The 6,020-nt window shown below is 46.4% G+C and overlaps 1 long non-coding RNA gene across 2 annotated transcripts in view; it reads right to left on the bottom strand.

The window, feature by feature from the left end:
- Positions 1-335: 335 nt before the first annotated feature.
- Positions 336-6,020, bottom strand: part of LOC102009328 — a 17,514-nt gene continuing 11,829 nt past the window's right edge. The window contains exons 5-7 of one of the 2 annotated variants that reach the window (XR_001232329.1): positions 4,933-5,000; positions 4,178-4,587; positions 336-432 (exon numbers count right to left, since the gene is read on the bottom strand). This is a non-coding gene — a long non-coding RNA (uncharacterized LOC102009328). Of the gene's footprint in view, positions 433-3,381; positions 4,588-4,932; positions 5,001-6,020 lie in introns of those variants that run through there. The other variant, XR_001232328.1, reaches the window with a different exon arrangement.

Below are 6,020 nucleotides of genomic sequence, written 5' to 3'. Positions count from 1 at the left end.
AGCTCCCCACGGTCTCTCTCAGCTCCCGACAGCCTGCTTCTTCTTCTCCAGGTCTGCCTCTTATGCTGCTGGCAACAGTCCTCAGGTGGGCCTCCCACACCCAGCACCACTCACTCAGTTCAGCTGGGGGTTATAAGTCGACCACCAGTTATCAATCCACTACAGCCCCATTCTGATTTTCCTTTGGCAAACTGTCCTACCTTTCCATCACTGTCGGCCCACCCCTTGCTCTGGAAGAATCTGTGAGCCAACACTGACCAGGCAACATAAATAATAAAATAATATGAATCCTGAGATTGTGACTGAGAAAGAAAGGACCGTGGTGACCGTTGGTGTAGGTCAGTGCGGGTGGTGGGGATGGGAGCTGGTTTTCTCCTCTTGGCTGGGAACCCTGGCCACCTGGGTATGAAACTCCACAGCTGGCACGAGGCTCTGTGGGGTGGAGACAGCGGTGGGGGTTAATATCTAATTTAGTTTGGTTCCTGCTTAGTGGAGTCATTCCTTACTGACTTCCCCCATTTTTTAGTATGGTTCACAATATCAGCGGAGTAACTGTGCTGGGGAAGGCAAAACAGACATTTGTTCCCGTGTCGGGGAGAAAGCCTTCTGGTGCACATGACAGGAGAACACCATCACTCAGGTAATCCCTCCTGGAAAAGGGCAGCACTGGCAGTTTTAAATACACTATACTTCTGCAGGGTGGGGTTCCCATTTATTTCCTCTAGATTTTAAAATCTCAGTAGCTGCAGGATTTGAGGATCTTTGGCTTGCACCATGTGTGATGCAAGACTCCCTGGGGACATCATTCTTGTAACACTACAACTTGCAGATAACTGAATCTGGGAAAAGGAGCTGATCTCAAAGGCAGAACCCAGGTCTGAGAACATGCTACATTTGATGTGAAGTTGCAGCTTGGGGCAGAGCTGAGGAAAGGCTCCAAATCGTATGGACATGAACTGCAGGAAGGACGGTGTTTGTGTTAGTCACTTTCCATTGCTGTGACAAAATATCTGAGACAACCATCTTTTGGCCCATGTTTTCAGAGATTTCAGCTCAAGGTCAGTGAACTCCATTGCTCTGAGGCCTGTGGAGAGGCAGAACATCATGGCAGAGAAGTGTTGTAGAGCAAAGTTGCTTACATCATGGCAGCTGGGAAGAAGAAGAGAGGAGAGGGAGAGGAAGTGTGAGAGTGAGAAAGGGAAGAAGAAGGGGAAGAGGAATGTTATGGTTTGTGTCTGGATATCCTCCCAAAGCCTCATGCAGTCATGGGGTGGGCCTCTGGAGTTTATGATTGATTCATGGTCCAATGTTGGGATTATGGATGTGAGCACTGCACCCGCCCTGGGGCGGGTAATTTGCAGGAAAGAGGCTTACTCTCTGCCTCTTCTCCCTCTTTACTCTTGCTGTTTTTGCTGTTTTTCTCAGCCATGAATTATTGCCCTCTGCCATGTGCTGCTCTGCCTTGGAGCCAGCCGAGTGTGGACTGAAACCTCCACAAACTGTGAGCTAAATAAACTTCTCCTTCCTTAATTTTGGGCATCACATATTTTGTCTCAGCAATGAGAGAAAAGTAACTGAGACAGAATTTGGTACCAGGAGTGGCGTCATTGCTGTAACTCTACTTGACCATGTGGTTCAAGAGCCTTTGGAAATGGCTTGTGGGAAGTTTGGAAAGGTGCAGAAATTTCACCTGAAAGAGAAGAGCTGGAATGCTTTCAGCTGTTCTGTGTGGGAGATTCTGATCAGAGCTCAGAAGTCCAGAAGGCTGGTAGAAATTCTACTGGTAAAGATGGGGTTTAGGAGGTTTCTGCTGGGAAGAAGGACTGCATTGGTTGTGGGAGTCCAGATGATGATGTATGTTATGGCTTGGCAGAAAGTTTGTCTGCATTTTGCTCATGTCCAGGGACCTTGCCTGAGACTGAGATTAAGGGCTGCAAACTGATTAATCTCACAAAAGAAATTTCAAGGCAGCTGAGTTTTGAGGCAGTGGCATGGCTATTGTTGGGGGGGCTTTTAGCCAGATTTATGTTGAGAATCAAGAAGAGCCCAGCATGATGATTTAAAATGTGAGTTTGGTCAGAAAGGAATCTCCAGTAAAGCTGTGGGTTGCAAAGTCAGAGCTGAGGAGATCAAGATTTCTGAGAAGGAAAAGGAGAATATAGCAGATGGCCTGAGGGCATCACAAGAAGCAACAAGTCTCCACTGTTTGCAGCTCAAACCTGCAAAGATGAAAGACTTTGCTTTGCGGAGAAAGCTGCAGAGTGCCACATTCTAGAATGGCGGCAGCTGCACCATGTGCCAGAGTGGTAGCGGCATAGAGAATTTGTTGCTCAGAATCAGGTTCAGAGTACTCAGCAATCCAAGTGCTCAACCTGTACAGCCAAGAGAGAAGAAAACCTGGCTACTGCTCCAGCTGGCAGCAGACCTTAGCATCGTCCATGTGGTGCTGGTTTAGGTGCATGCAGAATGCACAAGTTCTGAGATTAAGAAGGCTTCCATCTAGATTTCAGAAGGTCTTGGAGCCAGGCAGCGTGCCCCTGACAGGACAGTGTGTGAGGCTATGAGTGTGACATGAAAGGTGCAGTGGAGACCCCAGAGGTTTGGAAAATCCAGGAATGTGGATGATCTGAAGAAAGCTGCAAAGAGGGAGCAAAGCAGGCCCAAGAGAGAAGCCATGGGAGCTATAGCCACCAGAAGTGCCATAGAGGCAGAGTGACATGGAGCTCACAATTTGCCACAGATTGCTTCAGATGTTCCACACAGAACTACAGGACTTCATGTTTGCCCTGCTGGATTTTGGACTTGCTTTGTTCTCAGTGCTTTGTATCCTCCTGTTTGTGCCTTCTGGAATGGTAATGTCTACTTGTGCCATTGAATGTTGGAAGAGTTTAACCTTTCATTTGCACAGGGGCTTGCAAATAAGAGTTTGCCTTACATCTTGGAGGAGACTTGGGACTTGGACTTTTCAGCAGTGCTGCAACTGTTAGGACTTTGGCAACTCTTAGAGATGGACTAAAATGTGTTTTGCATAAAGGTCTGTACATGAGTCTTTGGGGGTCTCGGGGTGGAATGTCATAGTTTGTGTCGGGATGTCCCCTCAAAGCTGAACGTAGTTATGGGGTGGGCTCCTAGAGTTGATGATTGATTCATGGTCCAGTATTGGGATTATGGGTGTGAGTGCTGCTCTTACCCTGGGGTGGGTAATTTGCATACAATGTAAGGGAAGGAAAGAGGCTTGCTTTCTGCTGCTCCTCCCCTTCTTCTCTTGCTACTTTTGCTATCTTCTGCTGCCGTGATCTGTTGCCCTCTACCATAAGCCACTCTGCCTTGGAGCCAGATGAGTATGGACTGAAACCTTCACAAACTGTGAGCTAAATAAATCTTTCCTTACTTAATTTTGGGCATCAAGTATTTTGTCTCAGCAACAAGAGAAAAGTAACTAGGACAAGGAAGAAGATAGACAGAGAACACAGGGACCTGGGGACAAGATTTGCCTCTTCAGGGCACTCCCCCAATGACCCAAGCCCTAAAGTTTCTACTTCCACGACCTCCCAAGCGTGCCACCATCTGGAAACGAGGTCTGTAACACACGAGTGTCTGGGGGGCATATTTAAGATGCACACCATAGCAGTACCCACACCTGACCAGCAGTAGCTGCAGCTGAAGGAAAATCTAGCTAGGCTCTTATAATCAGTTTTTCACACCCTTGATTTGGTTTCCAATGCATAGCCTACGTCAAGCTCCTACTTGTATCTTGTTTTCTTGGAATAGTTTGGAAATGTTTAAACTAATTTACGACATTGAAATACTGGGAGACATTTCACACTAACAAAAGTGCAGATCTCACAAAAGTGCAGGTTTTTCTTGAAAAACTGGAAGACCCAGCATTCTGAAATGGCGGAAATCAGTGGAGGCTGAGCAATAACTGACCCCTTATTTGCTGTAATCTCTACCTTCTACTGGTGCTTCTCTCCATTACAGCCAAAGTCCCAGGTGCCATTTGTTAGAATATTTGCCCAGTTTTATTTTCTTGCACAAGCATGTTTTACTTTTTTTTTTTTTTAAACCACAGCTGTCTTGTCCATGGTTGCGTTTGATATGGGGTCCCTGACCCTACCAAAGTTTCCAAAAGCTATTGAGTGTCTTTCTCTAATTTACCAGCAGAGGTCAAGCTCACCTTAAGAGAAAAGAGGAAACGAAGCCTAAGGGCTCCACCTACTGGCCGAAGTGAAATCAGCCTTGAACGTGGGGAGACGATATTCACAGTGTCAGCGCGCGCAAGATTGGCCCTCCAACAAAAACGTGCAAAACCAAACAAAACTATCAAGAAAGAATAAAGATGATGGAGCAGCAGGAGACTTCACGTTTCAGCTCTGGCATGCAAACGGCGTGTAAATTGTCACTCTGGACCTTACAAATAAAAGCTGAACAAAGGGAGAATCCACAACAGTAGTTTTGACTAGTTACTCAAAGCTGTTCATGGACTAGATCAGGGATAAGGGACTCGTGCAGGTTAGGTCTGAGGGGTCGTCACACTTTCACGGGTTTTATCTTCAGGAGCCGCACCAGGATTGCACAGAGAAGAGCCTAGAAAGAGGGAAGAACAACCTTTCCTGAATGCACGCAGAGCATTCTCCTGAACACAGGCTACCCCTGAGGGAGCATCCCGTGTCTCCTTGCACCCATGGGAGCCATTCCTTCAGGCCCAGCACACTGGTGCCTTCCTGTCTCACCTAACATGGGCTGAAGGAAGCTGAGAATCTTTGTCAAGCCCACGGCCCAGGGGATTTAGTCATAAGACGGAGTGGGCTGGAAAATGACCCCCAAAGATATAGAGAGACCCAATCCCTAGAATCTGTGAGTGTGAGCTTCCACAGCCAAAGAGACTTTGCTAATGTGATTAAACGAAACATCTCAAGATAAAGAGATTACCTTGGATTATCTAGGAGGCTTTACACGGAATCTCAGGAGTCCTGAAAAGACAGGCAGAGGGAGACCGGCTGTAGAAAAAGAGAAGACAGTGTGAGGACGAAGCAGAGGTCAAGTGACGCAGGAAGGGGTCACCAACCAGGGAGAATGGGAGGCCACTAGATCCTAAAAGTGCTTTAAAAATAAAGTCTGCTTTTAAAAAGCCTCACAGCCTGAAGAGATACCAAGGGTCAGTCCGGACTCAGATAAGACACTGATGTTGAAACTGTCTCACAAGGAATTTTAAATAACTATACCTCATAAGGGAAGAGCTCTAAAGGGAAAAGTAGACAATACAGGAGAACAGATGGGTAGTGTGTCACAGAGATGGAAGCCCTGAGTCAAGCGGACATGCTGGACATCAAAGGCGTATTATCGACAGCACAGAGTTCAGCTACTCTGCTAAACTCACATATTAAGGCCAGTAGTTTATTCATGGGATATTTTGGATGTTCTGTGTACATCATCTTGTCATTGAAGACAGCAGTGCTCTGCTTCTTCCTTTCCTCTCAGTATCTCTTTTGGGGTTGGGGATTTTTTTTTGTTTTTTGTTTTTTGTTTTTTGTTTTTTTTTTTGCTTTTTTTTCTGGTACTGGGAATGGAACTCATGACCTCGCGCTTGCCAGGCAGGAGCTGTGCCGCTGAGCTAAATCCCCAGCCCCATGTATTTTGTTTGTTTGTTTGTTTTTCTTCCTGTACCAGGAATCAAACTCACGACCTGTGCTTGCTAAGCAGACGCTGTGCCACTGAGCTAAAGGGGCTGGGGATTTAGCTCAGCGGCACAGCACCTGCCTGGCAAGCGCGAGGTCGTGAGTTTGATTCCCAGTACCAGAAAAACACACAAACAAACAAAAGAAATTCTCTGTCATTCTTTTTCCTATTTCACTGTAATGTTGACTAGAAGTGGTGATAGCAGGTCAGGTGTTCATGGGTGAATAGTGGAAGAACTTTAAATGAAATGCCCAAGGCTCAAGCTGTCTCTTCCAACACAATATTTGACAAATAATAAAGTAGAAAAATAGGGGGCTGGGGATTTAGCTCAGCAGCAAAAG

This window comes from Chinchilla lanigera, unplaced genomic scaffold (genome assembly GCF_000276665.1).
Source record: "Chinchilla lanigera isolate Chin_1 unplaced genomic scaffold, ChiLan1.0 scaffold00157, whole genome shotgun sequence".
NCBI classification, from domain to species: Eukaryota; Metazoa; Chordata; class Mammalia; order Rodentia; family Chinchillidae; genus Chinchilla; species Chinchilla lanigera.
The sequence above is the reverse complement of the archived record's forward strand: the minus strand, read 5'-3'. Positions and strand labels throughout refer to the sequence as shown.